We start from the raw sequence: 6072 nt of genomic DNA, 5'->3' as shown, positions 1-6072 counted from the left end.
TAGCCTTGTGTCATGCAGGATACCTGAGTTTGAACCCAGTCTCTCTCTCCCCTCTCTCTGTCTCTCTCACCCCCCTCTCACTCTTGCTCTCTCTCTCTCTCTCCCACCCCCCTCTCTCTCTTTCTCTCTCTTTCTTCTCTCTCTCTCTCTCTCTCTCTCCCTCTCTCTCCTCTCTCTCTCTCTCTCTCTCTCTCTCTCTCTCTCTCTCTCTCTCCCTCTCTCTCTCTCTCTCTCTCTCTCTCTCTCTCTCTCTCTCTCTCTCTCTCTCTCTCTCTCTCTCTCTCTCTCTCCATGTGAACCAGAGCAGCTGGTCTAGCCCCTTCCCTCTCTGATCTAGCTAGCTGGAATGCCTAGCACAGCCTTGATGTTACACTACCTCATACCACATATGTGTCCCAAATAGCACACTATTCCCTATATAGTGCACTACTTTTGACCAGAGCCCTATGGCACCCTATTCCCTATATAGTGCACTACTTTTGACCAGAGCCCTATGGCACCCTATTCCCTATATAGTGCACTACTTTTGACCAGAGCCCTATGGCACCCTATTCCCTATACGGTGCGTTACCTTTGACCAGAATCATATGGGTCATGTTCTAAAGTAGTGCACTATATAGGGAATAGGGTGCCATAGGGCTCTGGTCAAAAGTAGTGCACTATATAGGGAATAGGGTGCTATTCAAACGGCAACATTTATCTCTCTCTCCGCATAGTTTATCATACTGACTTTTTTCACCATAGCGAAAATCCCCTTTATAAACCCTGCTGTCGCTTTAGTAAGGGATTAATATGGCCTTGCGTTGTTGAATAGTCCTCATTGTCGATGTAATAATGCATCAATACCCAGGGACAATACAGAGATCCATTACAACTGTTACAGTTATTTCTGTTTCTCATGTTAAGGCATGTTGTGTTGTTGCTATGGGAACCAATGTGATAAATGAACAGCAGTTTTATTTGCTGATCTGTAAATAAGAGTTCGCTCAAATTGACAAGATCTATGCAGTCTGGGATCTTAAGAACAACAAATTTGTTAACATAATTGTACGAATTGGATTGGTAACATATATCATACAAATTGCACAATGTTATTTTGTATAATTTTTTTATTTTAATTTGCAGGACGCAACATATCATACAAAATGGATGCCTTAGAACACAATTCGATGATAACGATCCCTATTGGACCACGACATTAAACCTCGGGTTAGGGACGGGCAGATCGGTTTAGGGACGGGCAGATCGGTTTAGGGACGGGCAGATCGGGTTAGGGACGGGCAGATCGGGTTAGGGACGGGCAGATCGGGTTAGGGACGGGCAGATCGGTTTAGGGACGGGCAGATCGGGTTAGGGACGGGCAGATCGGTTTAGGGACGGGCAGATCGGGTTAGGGACGGGCAGATCGGGTTAGGGACGGGCAGATCGGTTTAGGGACGGGCAGATCGGGTTAGGGACGGGCAGATCGGGTTAGGGACGGGCAGATCGGTTTAGGGACGGGCAGATCGGGTTAGGGACGGGCAGATCGGGTTAGGGACGGCAGGGTTATTTTTGTCATCAATAACTAGTGTCCTGGCAGCGTATCACTAAACTGATCATTAACATTTTGAAGAGGAGCCATTTTCTCATGCTCTGCTGCTCAGTACGGTCATATCTGACTGACTAAGATCATAACATGGTGTCAGAAGCACTTCCAACCTTGTCAAATATAAAACAGGAGAGATTATTTCACAGAAAAGAATAACGTTCCTTGAGTTTAGAGTGACGGAGAGTAGCTAACGACTCTCTCTCGTGTCTCATCGTTGAGCAGAGCAGCCCAAGTGGAGCTGTTGCTATGGTTACTCACAGACTCACAGTCATCGTGAGTAGAGTGCATGCAGAGTGAGCTGCCTGCACACAGGGAGCGAGTGACAGACAGCGAATTGATTTTCTGATTTCGAGTTTTGGGGGGGCCTTAAATTTGACAGAAGCAATCGGGCCTGAGTAGGGCTAGGTCTTAAAATGCATGCCTGTTCAGGGCTTTACATAGTACACAAAAAACAGGCACCCGTTTTGGATCAAAACTAGTGGTTGGATTATACAAACCTTCCGGGGGGGGCATCACTTTAAGTCCATTTCGGCAATATCACTTCACACATTCAAATGAGAGTCCTCCCAAAAACCTGTATTTTATGAGCACAGTATGTCCTCTCTTACAAAAATTAATCATGGTAGTACAATGGGGAGGAGACCATGGTATTTCCACCAGTACCATGGTATTTCCACCAGTACCATGGTATTTCCACCAGTACCATGGTATTTCCACCAGTACCATGGTATTTCCACCAGTACCATGGTATTTCCACCAGTACCATGGTATTTTCCTGTCATTATAGTGACCAAAAAAAAACATGATATTTGTTTCATTGTAATAGTTACCATGGTACACAAATTAACAATGGTAGTACAATGAGAAAAAATGACCATGGTTTTGTACGAGCAGCATGTAGTGAGACATGAAAGCAAGGTAGCTAGTTGTTTACAATGTATTATGATGGTCTGTGTCCCACCGTTTTTCAGTTAAAGAACCAAAAAACATAGTAATTTATGGTACTCACGTAATTAAACGTTGACTACTCGGTCTGCAATGGCAAAGTGTAGGCCTAGTACCTTCTTAAACCCCTTAAGCTCATAGTGAAACCACAACACACATGGTCTAGTAGCGCAGTGTACCTTCTTAAACCCCTTAAGCTCATAGTGAAACCACAACACACATGGTCTAGTAGCGCAGTGTAAACTTAAGCTCATAGTGAAACCACAACACACAAAGCGCAGTGTACCTTCTAAACCCCTTAAGCTCATAGTGAAACCACAACACACATGGTCTAGTAGCGCAGTGTACCTTCTTAAACCCCTTAAGCTCATAGTGAAACCACAACACACATGGTCTAGTAGCGCAGTGTACCTTCTTAAACCCCTTAAGCTCATAGTGAAACCACAACACACATGGTCTAGTAAGTGTACCTTCTTAAACCCCTTAAGCTCATAGTGAAACCACAACACACATGGTCTAGTAGCGCAGTGTACCTTCTTAAACCCCTTAAGCTCATAGTGAAACCACAACACACATGGTCTAGTAGCGCAGTGTACCTTCTTAAACCCCTTAAGCTCATAGTGAAACCACAACACACATGGTCTAGTAGCGCAGTGTACCTTCTTAAACCCCTTAAGCTCATAGTGAAACCACAACACACATGGTCTAGTAGCGCATGTACCTTCTTAAACCCCTTAAGCTCATAGTGAAACCACAACACACATGGTCTAGTAGCGCAGTGTACCTTCTTAAACCTTGGGAGCTGAAGGGAGTCTGAAAACTTGAAGATTTAAAATAGTTTGTTTATCTGGTGTGTTTTTTTTCTTCTTTTTCAGTTGGCTCTTTCTCGTTCAACTGACTTGGCTACTCTTCTACAATTCTAGACGGTCAACATGCAAAAATAATTGTTTGTAAAAATGTATTAATTATCATCTTATCTCATAGATGTAATTCTCAGAATATCCCTAAAAACAGCAAGTTTAACAATGTTTCCCTTTGTTTACACTCTGTGTAAACGTTCTTTGGTCCTGTCGCCATGACTACGACAGGCTAGTTTGACTGGACCTAACTTTAGCCTACATTAGCTTATATACTAAAGGACTTTTATAAATTTTTAAACCTATCAAAACATTTTTTTAAATAACAACAATTATATCCTTACACTCCACTTAACTTGGTGTTTCATATCTTATGCTTTATAACCGTCATGATAACATTTCAAATATTTAGTTTATCTTGTGCTTCTCTCTTCGTTTTTCAGTTAGCTTAGCTCTCTCAATCAAAGGACTCACCGACTAGGCAGGCTAGCCCGAGAGCCTCTGTAGAGTAACTGCACTGTAGAGTAACTGCACCGGAAGAAACCACTAGAGCGAGTCGATCCCTCTTTGATCATTTTTGCTAACATTTATCGTAATTGTGTATATATATGTATTGTGTATATTTCCGTGATTCAGATCTATACCAAGGTATAAATTCTGTTATAAACTGGGTGGTTCGAGTCCTGAATGCTGATTGGCTGACAGCCAATCATATCAGACCGTATACCACGGGTATGACAAAACGTGTATTTTTAGTGCTCTAATTACATTGGTAACCAGTTTATAATAGCAGTAAGGCACCTCGGTTGGCTTGTGGTATATGGCCAATATACCACGGCTAAGGGTTGTATTCAGGCACTCTGCGTTGCATCGTGCATAAGAACAGCCCTTAGCCGTGGTATATTAGCCATATACCAAAAACCCCTTGTGTCTTATTGGTTAATCATACAATGGTAATATGAAACATTTACAAAATAGCCCCCAACACTCTACTCAGCAAACTGGATGCAGTCTATTACATTTACATTTACATTTAAGTCATTTAGCAGACGCTCTTATCCAGAGCGACTTACAAATTGGTGCATTCACGTCTATCACGGTGCCATCCGTTTAGTCACCAAAGCCCCATATACTACCCACCCCTGCGACCTGTATGCTCTTGTTGGGTGGCCCTCACTACATATTCGCCGCCAAACCCACTGGCTCCAGGTCATCTGTAAGTCTTTGCTCGGTAAAGCTCCGCCTTATCTCAGCTCACTGGTCACCATAGGAGCACCCACCCGTAGCACGCGCTCCAGCAGGTATATTTCACTGGTCACCCCCAAAAGCCAACACTTACTTTGGCTGCCTTTCCTTCCAGTTGTCTGCTGCCAATGACTGGAACGAATTGCAAAAATCCCTGAAGCTGGAGACTTGTATCTCCCTCTCTAACTTTAAGCATCAGCTGTCTGAGCAGCTTACCAATCACTGTAAATAGCCCATCTGTAAATAGCACACCCAACTACCTCATCCCCATATTAATACTTACCCTCTTGCTCTTTTGCACCCCAGTATCTCTACCTGCACATCATCATCTGCACATCTACCACTCCAGTATTAATGCTAAATTGTAATTATTTTGCCTCTGTGGCCTATTTATTGCCTACCTCCCTACTCTTCTACATTTGCACACACTGTACATAGATTTGTCTATTTATTATTTATTTTGTGTTGTTGACTGTACGTTGGTTTATGAGTAACTCTGTGTTGTCGTTTTTGTCGCACTGCCTTGCTTTATCTTGGCCAGGTCGCAGTTGTAAATGAGAACTTGTTCTCCATTGGCCTACCTGGTTAAATAAAGGTGAAATAAAAAATGTAAAAACATATTTAGGTGCCATGAAAATACCACGGTAATACCATAATACTTCAAGGCTAAAACCATGGTACATTTGAATGATTCAGACCACAGCAGTACCACGGTACATGTTTATGATTCAGACCACAGTAGTACCATGGTACATGTTTATGATTCAGACCACAGTAGTACCGTGGTACATTTTAATGATTCAGACCACAGTAGTACCATGGTACATTTTTATGATTCAGACCACAGTAGTACCATGGTACATTTTTATGATTCAGACCACAGTAGTACCATGGTACATTTTAATGATTCAGACCACAGTAGTACCATGGTACATGTTTATTATTCAGACCACAGTAGTACCATGGTACATTTTTATGATTCAGACCACAGTAGTACCATGGTACATTTTTATGATTCAGACCACAGTAGTACCATGGTACATTTTTATGATTCAGACCACAGTAGTACCATGGTACATTTGAATGATTCAGACCACAGTAGTACCATGGTACATTTTAATGATACAGACCACAGTAGTACCATGGTACATTTTAATGATTCAGACCACAGTAGTACCATGGTACATTTTATGATTCAGACCACAGTAGTACCATGGTACATGTTTATGATTCAGACCACAGTAGTACCATGGTACATTTTAATGATTCAGTAGTACCATGGTACATGTTTATGATTCAGACCACAGTAGTACCATGGTACATGTTTATGATTCAGACCACAGTAGTACCATGGTACATGTTTATGATTCAGACCACAGTAGTACCATGGTACATTTTAATGATTCAGACCACAGTAGTACCATGGTACATTTTAAT

The sequence above is a fragment of the Oncorhynchus gorbuscha genome, linkage group LG22 (assembly GCF_021184085.1).
Source record: "Oncorhynchus gorbuscha isolate QuinsamMale2020 ecotype Even-year linkage group LG22, OgorEven_v1.0, whole genome shotgun sequence".
Taxonomy (NCBI): Eukaryota; Metazoa; Chordata; class Actinopteri; order Salmoniformes; family Salmonidae; genus Oncorhynchus; species Oncorhynchus gorbuscha.
This window is presented reverse-complemented; position numbering follows the sequence as displayed.